At 46.4% G+C, this 12,835-nt stretch overlaps 1 protein-coding gene across 1 annotated transcript in view; it reads left to right on the top strand.

The window, feature by feature from the left end:
• Nucleotides 1-1,998: 1,998 nt before the first annotated feature.
• The window catches only part of LOC308467673 (putative helicase senataxin), a gene marked incomplete at its 3' end in the record, with an annotated part of 142,182 nt that continues 131,345 nt past the window's right edge, over nucleotides 1,999-12,835 (top strand). Inside the window, exon 1 of the mRNA XM_080989392.1 lies at nucleotides 1,999-2,138. The remainder of the gene's footprint in view (nucleotides 2,139-12,835) is intronic.

The following is a 12,835-nucleotide window of genomic DNA, read 5'->3' as shown; positions in this document are numbered from 1 at the left end:
AGATCCATGTTTTTTGTGGTATAGGCTCTGCCCCGGCTATGATTTGTGATTTGACGGTGAGTTGGGTAGGCCCAATACAGAAAGCGTGAGGATCCATGAGGATCAGTGCTTCGAAACCCCGTTTTTGGGCCATGGAGCGGCTAGGAAGCCGTGGAATTTTTTTAAATTTTTTTTGTGGTGCTGCTGTGACCCTAGCTATGATGTGTGATCTGAAGGTGAGTTAGGGAGGGGCCCAATGCAAAAAACATGAAGATCAATGAGGATTTGACTGCGATTTGACGGTGAGTTACAGTTGGCCCAATGCAAAAAGCGTGAGGATCCATGAGGAGCCGTGCATCGAAACCACATTTTTGGGCCTAGAACGACCAAGAAGCCATGGATCTGTTTTTTTCCTGGTGCAGGCTGTGCCCCTGGCTATGATGTGTGATTTGATGGTGAGGTAGGGGTGTCCCAATGCAAAAAGCGTGAGGATCCATGAGGACCCGTTCTTCGAATCCACGTTTTTGCGCCTAAAACGGCAAGGAAACCATGGATCTGAGTTTTTTGTGGTGCAGGCTGTGCCCCTCGCTATGATGTGTGTTTTGACGGTGAGTTATGGGGGGCCCAATGCAAAAAACATGAGGATCCATGCTTCGAAACCACGTTTTTGGGGCCATGGTTTGGCCAGGAAGCCGTAGATTCTTGTTTTTTGTGGTGAAGGCTGTGCCCCTGGCTATGATGTGTGATTTGACGGTGAGTTTGGGTTGGCCCAATGCAAAAAGCAAGATGATGCATGAGGATACGTGCTTCAAAAACATGTTTTTGGCCCACAGTATGACAAGGAAGTGGTGGATCCTAGTTTTTTGTGGTACAGGCTGTGCCCCTGGCTATGACGTGTGATTTTTACGGTGAGTTATGGGTGGCCCAGTGCAAAAAGCGTGAGGATCCATGAGGATCTATGCTTCGAAACCATGTTTTTGGGCTATGGAGTGGCGAGGAAGTTGTGGATCTGAGTTTTTTCTGGTGCAGGATGTGCCCCCGGCTATGACATGTGATTTGACGGTGAGTTTGTGTTGGCCCAATGTTAGAAGTGTGAGGATCCATGAGGATCCGTGCTTCAGAAGCACGTTTTTGGGCCACAGTGTCGCCAGGAAGCTGTGGATCTGTGGTTTTTGTGGTGAAGGCTGTGCCCATGGCCATGATGTTTGATCTGATGGTGACTTCGAGCTGATCTAGTGCAAAAACCATGAGGATCCATGAGGATCCGTGTTTTTTAACCATGTTTTTGCGCCATTGCGGCACCATGAAACAGTGGATGCGTGATTTGTTTGGTTCTGCCTACAGACTAAGATGTGGTCTGGAGTATCATGGTGTTTTTATTTTGTTTCAATATAAAAATCATATGAATTCATGAGGATCCATGTTTTTGTGGTGCTGCAGCGCGGCAAAGTGTTGGATCCACGTTTTTTGCCTTCCAGGTGTGATTTGACACTGGATTTGTTGGAGTTATTTTTTTAAAAGTGGAGGATCCATGAGGATCCGTGTAGATCCGCCTTTAACCCAGTCCCCCTACAGAGTAAGACATGGCCTACAGTATCATGGTGTTTTTATTTAATTTGAATGAAAAAATCATATGAATTCATGAGGATCCGTTTAAAATCAGCTGGATCCGCCTTTTCCCCTGTTCCTGTGAGGACTCTGCCGCCCAATCACCGCCGTGCTCAAGTCTCGTATTCCCGCCTCGCTTTACTTCTGCTCAGTCTAATCATATCGCGCAGCCGCAGTGTGCGAGCAAGGCATTTCCTAGATAACTCGGAAGTCTCGTCTCTAGAATGAGAACAATCATAGATTTCTAAGTCTATGCAGAGTCCGTAAGGAGACCGAGAAGCGGGAAGCAGAGCCGGAAGTGGCTCCGGGGTTCTTCCTAATACTGGTCTAAAATTTACTCTTTCCGGTCAGAGGCGGGACAGAAGGAGAGCGGGGCCACCTCCTAGGATGAGTATTTTCTGTTGCGGAGTGGGATGGGCCACTCCGACCGGAAATGCCTGGAGGGAGCGAGGCAAAGCCCCAGAACAGGAGAACGGGCTGGCGGTGTGAGGGTTGGGAAGGAGTGAGAGAGCGCAGCTGACTGCCTCGGAGACTCCTGCCCGGAGAAGCAGGTAAGGGGCGGTGGTGAAGGGGGAGTACAAAGAAATCATCATCATAACAACAGTTAATTATCATGAATTGTTGTTATGGGGTGCTGGTACTTCTATTCTCCTTCTCTCTCAGCTACTCCTCACAACTTTTTTTTTTTATTCCTCTCCCGTCATTTCTATCACATCCTAGAAGGTGCCTTTGCTTCTCCTCCTCTCCCCCATGCCAGGAGAGGGGTGCTCTCGTTATATATGGCTGTTTCTCTCCTGACTGAAGATGGGAAGGCCTGGGGGGAAACCGGGGGAAATGGGGAAAACCCCCAGGTATTTTCTGATTTTTTCCAAAGCCGCTTTTTTCCGGAAAAAATGAAAAAAAAGTTTCATATAGGTTGAATATTCCACACACTCTTTCCCCCCAATTTTTCCTGAAAAAAAATGGCTGGGGGGGGGGGGACTGAAAAAAACTGTTCCCTCCCCCCAATTTTTCCACCCCCCAGGCCTTCCAGCACCCACACTTTGGTGCCCCGTGCCAACTGGCACCAGGCAGGTGCTCTCACTGTACTCTTTCTGGGTGCTGCTCAAAACATTTTCGTTAGGGCCAGCCCATCTGAACACGTAGAAGCTGCATGTGATTTACTTCCTTTTAACCACTGCTGACTTTAAAGATCTTTTGAATACTCTTAAATACCTGCTTTTAACTGTGTTTTATCAATCATTTTAATATTCTGTTGTATATTTTTGTAAACTGTTTAGAAAGCTCTCTTACCATCATGCAGTTTATAATAAAGGTAAAGGGACCCCTGACCATGAGGTCCAGTCGCGGATGACTCTGGGGTTGCGGCGCTCATCTCGCTCTACTGGCCGAGGGAGCCGGCGTACAGCTTCCAGGTCATGTGGCCAGCATGATGAAGCCGCTTCTGGCGAACCAGAGCAGCGCACAGAAACACCGTTTACCTTCCCGCCGGAGCGGTACCTAGTGATCTACAGTGGTACCTTGGGTTACATACGCTTCAGGTTACAGACTCCGCTAACCCAGAAATAGTACCTCGGGTTAAGAACTTTGCTTCAGGATGAGAACAGAAATCGTGCTCCGGAGGTGCGGCAGCAGCAGGAGGCCCCATTAGCTAAAGTGGTGCTTCAGGTTAAGAACAGTTTCAGGTTAAGAACAGACCTCTGGAACAAATGAAGTACTTAACCCGAGGTACCACTGTACTTGCACTTTGACGTTCTTTCAAACTGCTAGGTGGGCAGGAGCAGGGACCGAGCAACGGGAGCTCACCCCGTCGCGGGGATTTGAACCGCCAACCTTCTGATCAGCAAGTCCTAGGCTCTGTGGTTTAACCCACAGCGCCACCCGCGTCCGGTTTATAATATATAATAACAAATTCAATAAAAAAACCAGAGTTTAAGCTGTAGTGCAACATACTATTCAGTAACTGGATGTTGGTTACTTCTTGGCCTGGCATGCAGAAAAATTGCCTTATGCTTTGCGCTGCCTGTGGTCAAGTAGAATCATAGAATCATAGAATCATAGAATCATAGAGTTGGAAGAGACCACAAGGGCCGTCGAGTCCAACCCCCTGCCAAGCAGGAAACACCGTCAGAGCACTGCTGACATACGGTTGTCAAGCCTCTGCTTAAAGACCTCCAAAGAAGGAGACTCCACCACACTCCTTGGCAGCAAATTCCACTGTCAAACAGCTCTTACTGTCAGGAAGTTCTTCCTAATGTTTAGGTGGAATCTTCTTTCTTGTAGTTTGGATCCATTGCTCCGTGTCCGCTTCTCGAGCAGCAGAAAACAACCTTTCTCCCTCCTCTATGTGACATCCTTTTATATAGTTGAACATGGCTATCATATCACCCCTTAACCTCCTCTTCTCCAGGCTAAACATGCCCAGCTCCCTTAGCCGTTCCTCATAAGGCATCGTTTCCAGGCTTTTGACCATTTTGGTTGCCCTCCTCTGGACACGTTCCAGTTTGTCAGTGTCCTTCTTGAACTGTGGTGCCCAGAACTGGACACAGTACTCCAGGTGAGGTCTGACCAGAGCAGAATACAGTGGCGCTATTACTTCCCTTGATCTAGATGCTATACTCCTATTGATGCAGCCCAGAATTGCATTGGCTTTTTTAGCTGCCGCGTCACACTGTTGGCTCATGTCAAGTTTGTGGTCAACCAAGACTCCTAGATCCTTTTCACATGTACGGCTCTCAAGCCAGGTGTCCCCCATCTTGTATTTGTGCCTCTCATTTTTTTTGCCCAAGTGCAATACTTTACATTTCTCCCTGTTAAAATTCATCTTGTTTGTTTTGGCCCAGTTCTCTAATCATTTAATTTAATTGCATTAGCATACAGCCATAGCAAAATAAGACAATACAAAAATGTTGGAGACAAGCAACCAAGCAAAATTCAAAGCGATATTGCTGGCGTAATGACATTTAAAATACCCTAAGACAATAATACAGAGATTTAGTTGCCAGCGCCAAAAAAACTAGTATGCGGATATAAATAAAGCATAAAATGGCCCCAAAATAGGCTCAGCACATTGAGTTAAAAAAGATAATAAAAGAATTAAAACAGGTCCAGGACTAGGACACACTACCCTGTCAGAGTAGCCCTGAGTTTCAGAGCCTGCACTATGAAGATTGCCACCCCACGTGAAATTTGGGGATTTGCGTCCACAAGAAGTGCTTTCAAACAGTCTTCCTTAGATGAAATGGAGGACGGGATCAAGAGGAGGAGCTTAGGTCTTATTGGGTCATAAATAGGGCAGTAGAAAAAGAAATGTATGAAGTCCTCTACTTCATTCATTGTGCATGGACATAGACGCTGAGTAATAGGGGTCTTAGAGTAGATCCCCTGCAGGAAGGCCGTGGGTATAGAATGGAAACGGGCCATTGTAAACGCTCTTCTCAAATTGGGCTCCGTCAGGTCTATCAAGTAGTTGGCAAGTGATCTTACCACTTTCACTTTAGGGAGCCACATGGAGAGGCGAGCTGAGGTGGACTGTGCCCGGTCCATGGCCTCATCTCTTATAAGAATCCAGGCCCGGATTTTATGTTGGTCCCAAGATGACAGCGTGTCGAGATCTGGGAGGGAGTAGCGTGCAGTAATAGTCTCCATGGCCTTGGACCATTTGTTGGAATGAGAACAAGTTAAAAAGGCTTGCCTGGCTAGTAGGGAACCTGGGGCATTGATTAATTTGCAATAAAAACTAATAATTCTAATGTGGGCTCTCGCAACAATGGAGGGGAGGCCCAGTTCTGTTCTTAACTGTGCAGCAACCGAGCCCTTGGGGAGACCCAGTATCTTTCGTGCAAAAGAGTTTTGTAGAATCTCCAGCCGTTGTAGTGTTTTTAAATTCCACCCCCAGATTTCAACCCCATACAGTAACATCGGGAGGACTTTGCTGATAAATGCTTTTCTGATTGGTGGAACCAACTGGCCGCCTTTTGCATAGAAGAATTTCTCCAAGGCTTTGATGGTTCTACGGGCAGCCAGGATGGTCATATTTAGGTGAGCTGACCAGCTAAGCCCATGCTGAAAAGTGATTCCCAAATACTTGAATGCTGAGCAATATTCAATAGAGTGGCCCTCAAAATTCCAGAATGACTTCCGAGTTTTCGTGCCAAAAGTAAGAATTTTGGTTTTGGCGAAATTGATTTTGAGGGAATTGGTATCACAATATGTCATGAGCCCTCTGAGCATGTTGTTTAAGCCCTGCTTGGTTAAAGACAGTATCACCATGTCGTCCGCATAGAGTAATATGGGGATCTTGAGCTGTTGTAAAGAGGGGGCAGATTGATTTAGGGCCTGCATAGTTGTAACGATGTCGTTGATATAGAAATTGAATAGAAAAGGGGCCAAGAGGCAGCCCTGTTTGACCCCTTTATTCAGAGGGAAAGAATCAGAAAGAGCTCCCAGAGGGCCGAATTTTACTCTGGCCGATATGTCATTATGAATTTCCATAAGAAGGAGGAGGAGTCTCTTATCTATGTTGGTGTAACTAAGCTTCTGCCATAGCCTATCTCTGGGAATGGAGTCAAAAGCGGAGGTCAGGTCCACAAAAGCCGCGTGTAGTTTGCAGTTGAACCTGTTTAGGTATTTATCAATCAGGGTAAATAGAACAAGACATTGGCCAGATGTGCTGTGACCTTTACGGAAGCCAGCCTGTTCCGGGTGGAATAGCTTTGTTTCTTCTGCCCACTCGATTAATTTCTCTAGCAAGAATCTAGAGTAAACCTTGTATGATATGTCTAGCAGGCTGATAGGTCGATAGTTACGCGGATCTTGTGGGTCCCCCTTTTTATGTATTGGGATGACTATGCTCTGTTTCCAATTAGGCGGGATCTTAAGAGTGGCATTAATAGTGGTAAAGAGAGATGCAAAAATAGGGGCCCACCACATCTGGTTCAATAAGAATACCTCGGGTGGAATCATATCCTCCCCCGGGGATTTATCCCCTGATAGCATGCTAATTAGTTGTACACATCTCTCTGGGGAGACTGGCTCCCAGGTGGGCAAGGCAGATGCAGGAAGAGTGGAAACTGCGTTTACGTCGGAATCTGGGGCGGAATACAGCTGAGCAAAGTGAGAGTGCCAACTGGCTGCTGTGATGTTATTAACGATGAATGGGGGGGGTCTTAAACCTGCATTAATTAAATCCCAGAATTTCTTGTCGTCACGGGTTTTAATGGCCACTGACAATGCCGTCCAGCGTTCTTTCGCAAAGAGCAATTTCTTATGTTGGAGCAACTTCTTGTAGTAAGAACGGAATTGGGCTAACTCCCTGATTTTGCTCTGGGTGCTGTCTGATTTCATATCAGACTGAAGAAATCTAAGCCTACTTCTGCACTGTTTGCATTCTTGGTCGAACCAAGTTTGATTCTTCCAGGTTAGACTCGCACGGGAGGGTTTCGTAAGTGTTGGGAGCAAGTAGGCTAGAATTTGTTGGAAACTTGAGAAATGATTCACATTCATTGTTACCAGCTGAGCTTTCAGGGCTAGGATCTCAGGGGAATTTAGGAGGACTTTTATGTCTTGCTCCAGATAGATATCCCACTTCTTACGACCGGGGGCTAAGGTCAGTGAATCCTGGAGGTGGGGTGAGCTGGGAAGCCCCAGCTGTGTGTGGTGGAAGGAGATGGCAATAGGAAGGTGGTCACTTTCGGTTCTGTTGAACACATTGAAACAATATGCCTTATCATTAAGTGCCGAGGAGGACCAGATATAATCTATAACGCTTGCCCCTCTAGATCCTAGAAAAGTATAGCATCCCCCGGACCAGTCTTTGGGTGTACCATGCAAGCTGTGCAGCCCGCAGTTAATGGTAAACTCCAGCAGCATGATGCCAGCCCTATTAATGGTCTTGTCATGTGAATTCCACGTAGGAAACCACTCCTCTTCTATGAATAGTTGCGACTTATCGGTGAATGAGCTTATATCTGCTCCGATTCTGGCATTAAAGTCCCCCATTATGAGGATCTCTGACTTTGGGAATTCAGCCACAGATTTATCAAGGATAAATCTTAGATCCTCCCAAAACTGATTTGTATGGGAAGAGGAGTAGGTAGATGGATTGTACAGGTTAACACATATGAAGTCCCCAACCGGGCTGTTAGTAATGTGCAAAGTTTGAATACAATTACTCTCTAACCAAAAGAGAGGAGAGATATTAAGTTGAAGCTCCTGCGAAACAAATGTTACCAGGCCTCCACTAGGGCGCCCATACAAATGTGTTTTGGTCGCAGGAATCACAAAGGCGTCATAGCCCAGTAGGGAAGGGGGGGGTGACGATTCTAAGCACCAGGTCTCTTGTATACCCATAATCTGGAATTTCGCTAAAAACTCTATCATGTCCCCGCCATCCTGTTTGGACGTCCATCCCGCCACATTCCAGGATAGCACATTGAAGCAGTTTGAGGAGGGACTATGTGCTAGTCAGTTACTCTGGTTGCTGGTGGAAGAAGCATTGCCAAGGGTCTGAGACAGCGCCAGGCGTGATACAGCCGAAGGTATCGAAGGGGTGGTAATTTGATTGATGTGGCCAGCAGGGTCTTCAATAAAGCCTGAGCTGTCTCTTTGCGCAGTGGCTTCCTTAACGTTTATATATTGGCTTGAAGAGGTTGCGGATACATGAGGTTCTACCAAACGAGGTTGACTGGCAAAGGACGAGGATATACAGTCATCTGCCTGGACCGCACTGGATGAGGACTCCAGGTCAGGCATAGAAGAATAGGACATTGACAGATTACCAGGATGAGTGGTGTTTGGCATATTGCTCTTTAAGGCGGAGGACGAGGTAGTTGATTGCAGATCTATTAGTAGAGGTGAAGGGGGTCTGCGTTGCGACGGTGTATGAGGAGCTTCCGCCAGGCAGACTGCCATATCATCCGTTATTGGAGTCCCAGTGATTGGCAGGGGTTTCTGGGGTGTTAGCCCCTTCATGACTGCGTTCCTTTGATTTAATAGGTTGCTATGACCAGGTTTTGAGGAGATTTTCTCTTGAAGTACATGTGTAAGTTGCTGCTTGAGTGTATCAAGCCTGTTTATAACTTCCTGCTGTTCTACTAATGGCAACTCGCCATAGGATGAAATAAGGTCCCTCTCCTCTGAGGCAGCCAGATGACTGGGCCCGCTTTGGTCATGCTTCTCTGTTGCTGGGGTAGATAAACCAGGAAGCTTGGGCTGAGAGGGAGGGTGAGGTTCCTGGGTGGACAGCTTGAGTTTCAAGACTATGTCGCGCCTGTCTGGCGAGCGGATACCTTTTTGTACGATGCTACGGAAAAGAGGTTTAATCCTGGTGTCATTAAAGACTCTCGTTGGGAAGATGCCCCAGGTGGCCAATAACGCTTTGCGCCTAACCAGTATGGAGGGAATTTTTGGTGACTGGAAGGAGAGCAGTACTTTTTGGAACCGATGGTGGTAGTATAAAAGTTTCACTGTACTGAGATCTATTAGCGGAGGCCAAATCTGAAGGAGTTGCCTTAGATGATCTTTGACCTCTCTCGGATTATTCCACCTTGGGGACCTGGGGTCACTGCTGCGTATAGTTAGACATATTTTGTTTGGTTGTAAGATCAGAGATTGAAAGTCCAGTTGAGATTTTAGGAGGTGAACACCAGTACCACTTTCATGTCTAACAGGGGAGGTACACCACTGTCCCTTTAAATCCCTCGAAGGCAGAGTGAGGTTGTGCTGCAGCTCCAGCAAATGGGCCTCAAGCTTTTGGTGGAGATTATTCACCTGCATGGAGATCCCATTTATGCTCTTAAAGATGCAGCGCAGGGTCCTGGTTATTAATTGGAAATGCTCGAATCCCAAACCATCGCCCAGGGCCAACTCGGACTCCCCCTTCGAGGTGACTCTCACTTCTTTGTCATTATCATTAGCATTATTCGTTGCCTTCGAGTTCACCCCCTCCACTTCTATATCGGGTGCGAGGTCAATTAAAGGATTAAAACGATTGTGAGTTTCAACCGTGTAGCTGTCTTCCTCGTTATTTCTGCTACAGTTAAGAAAGAAAGAATCAATCTTAGACTGTTTGGGCCTCGGGGGAGGCATTGCCTCATCCAGGTCCCTTGGCCGCTTGCCATGGCCCATAGTGGAGATTAGGAGAAATATCCGCAATAATTGGAATTATCTTAATGCACCTTAGAGAGTATTGCAGGAGGCAGGGGAGTGGTGAGCGAAGAAAAAATAAGGTAAAGTTCGTTGCTTACTTACAATTCTCAGTCAATTGTCCGAGTGTCCCCCAGAAGAGAAAATCATTTAGCAATAAGAAACCTTAAACAGGGGAGTTTCTCTTCGTGCCGGCGGTACAGGTCTGAAGGATCGTTGTTCTATGAAGCACACAAGTTTGGCACCACCCAGATCAATCCAAAGCAATCCTCCTTCGTCAAACTTAATTAAAATCTGGCATCACACCAGTGGAGAGTCCAGCAATTACTTGTCTAGCAAAAGGCAAAACTAAAGTAAATAGCTTACTCCAGCGGTTGTAAAATCCAAGTCAGGAGAAGAGGTCGGAGAGAACTGGAAGGAGGAAACTTACACGGTGGCCATCTTCTAATCTGTCAAGGTCGTTTTGAAGTGTGATCCTGTCCTCTGGGGTGTTAGCCACCCCTCCCAGTTTGGTGTCATCTGCAAATTTGATCAGGATGCCCTTGAGTCCATCATCCAAGTCGTTGATAAAGATGTTGAATAAGACCGGGCCCAAGACAGAACCCTGTGGCACCCCACTAGTCACTCTTCTCCAGGATGAAGAGGAACCATTGATCAGCACCCTTTGGGTTCGGTCAGTCAGCCAGTTACAAATCCACTGAGTGGTAGCATAGTCAAGACCGCATTTTACCAGCTTCTTTACAAGAATATCATGGGGCACCTTGTCAAATGCCTTGCTGAAATCAAGGTAGGCTACATCCACTGCATTCCCTTCATCTACCAGGCTTGTAATTCTGTCAAAAAACGAGATCAGGTTAGTCTGACATGACTTCTTTTTCAGAAATCCATGCTGACTATTGGTGATCACAGCATTCCTTTCTAGGTGCTCACAGACTGTTTGCTTAATGATCTGCTCCAGAATCTTCCCTGGTATGGATGTCAGACTGACTGGGCGGTAATTATTTGGGTCCTCTCTTTCCCCCTTTTTGAAAATAGGGACAACATTTGCCCTCCTCCAGTCTGCCGGGACTTCGCCTGTTCTCCAGGAATACTCAAAGATGACTGCCAGTGGTTCTGAGATCACATCTGCCAGTTCTTTTAATACTCTTGGATGCAGTTCATCTGGCCCTGGAGACTTGAATACATCTAAACTAGCCAAGTATTCTTGTACTATCTCCTTAGTTATTCTGGGCTGTGTTTCCTCTACTGAATCACTTGCTCCAAATTCTTCAGGTCGGGCATTGTTTTCTTTATCGGAGAAGACTGAGGCAAAGAAGGCATTGAGGAGTTCAGCCCTTTCTGTGTCCCCAAGAGTGGTAGTCTCGTAATCTGGGGAACCGGGTTCGCGTCTCCGCTCCTCCACCTGCAGCTGCTGGGTGACCTTGGGCTAGTCACACTTCTTTGAAGTCTCTCAGCCCCACTCACCTCACAGAGTGTTTGTTGTGGGGGAGGAAGGGAAAGGAGATTGTGAGCCGCTTTGATACTCCTTAGGGGAGTGATAAAGGGGGATATCAAATCCAAACTCTTCTTCTTCTTCTGAGTGACCACACTGTTTCTTTGTTCTTCCTTTTGCTATGGCCATACCCATAAAAGCCTTTTTTGTTGCTTTTAACCTCTCTAGCAAGCCTGAGTTCATTCTGTGCTTTAGCTTTTCTGACTTTGTGTCTACACGTGCTGGCTATTTGTTTGAATTCCTCTTTGGTGGTTTCCCCCCTTTTCCATTTTTTGTACACATCCTTTTTTAATCTTAACTCAGTTAAAAGTTCTTTAGATAGCCACCCTGGCTTCTTTAGGCACCTTCCATGTTTCCGTCTCATTGCTATTACCTGAAGTTATGCTTTTACTATCTCCCTCTTAACAAACTGCCAGCCATCATGAACTCCCTTTCCTTTTAGTATTACTGTCCATGGGATCTCACCCAGCACTTCCCTAAGTTTTATGAAGTCGGCTTTCTTAAAGTCAAGAAATTGAGTCCTAGTATGCTTGGCTGCTCCTTTCCGCTGTATAGTAAACTTCAGAAGAGCATGATCACTCGCGCCTAATGATCCTTCCACTTCTACCCCACTAACCAGGTCATCAACATTGGTTAGGACCAGATCTAAAATGGCTGTTCCTCTTGTTGCTTCTCCCACTTTCTGGACAACGAAGTTGTCTGCAAGGCCAGTGAGGAATCTGTTTGACCTTATGCTCTTGGCTGAGTTTGACATCCAACAAATATCCGGGTAATTGAAGTCCCCCATTACTACTATCTCCCTTCCTTTTGCATGCTTGGCCATCTGTTCCAGGAAGGCATCATCTATGTCCTCCGTTTGGCTTGGGGATCTATAGTAAACTCCCACAATGAGGTCACTGTTATTCTTCTCTCCCTTAATTTTGAGCCAAATGCTCTCACTTTGGCTTTGAGGTTCTAAATCTTGGATCTCTTCACAGGTATACACATCCCTGACATATAACGCCACTCCTCCTCCTTTCTTGTCTGGTCTGTTTCTCTGAAATAGATTGTATCCCTCCATTATTACATTCCAATCGTGGGACTTACCCCACCAGGTTTCAGTGATGCCTATTATGTCATATTTAGTTTGCTGTACCAAGAGCTCAAGCTCATCTTGTTTGTTTATTTTATTTCCCATGCTTTGCGCATTAGTGTACAGACATTGAAGTCCATTAATCATTCCCCCGTGTCTCTTATTTAAGGATTTTTTCCTCCCACCACTAGGTCTGCGTGCTGTTTGCTCCATTTGGTCTATGACATTTGGATGATCATCTTCATCAATTGATAGACTCCTACCTTCAGGAGCACTGTCTCCCTCCCCCACATTAGTCAGTTTAAAGCCCTCCTGATGAGGTTTCTGAGATTTTTGGCAAAAACATTCCTCCCGACCGTTGTGAGGTGCAGCCCATCGCTTGCCAGAAGTCCATCTTCAAGAAACTGCAGTCCGTGATCTAAGAATCCAAACCGTTCCTGTTTACACCATTTGCGAAGCCAGCTGTTCACTTCCACTATTTTCCCCTCTCTCCCTGGGCCACGTCGTTCAACTGGGAGGACAGATGAGATGACAATTTG

This window comes from Podarcis pityusensis, assembly GCF_964106645.2.
Source record: "Podarcis pityusensis genome assembly, chromosome: W".
NCBI classification, from domain to species: domain Eukaryota; kingdom Metazoa; phylum Chordata; class Lepidosauria; order Squamata; family Lacertidae; genus Podarcis; species Podarcis pityusensis.
The sequence above is the reverse complement of the archived record's forward strand: the minus strand, read 5'-3'. Positions and strand labels throughout refer to the sequence as shown.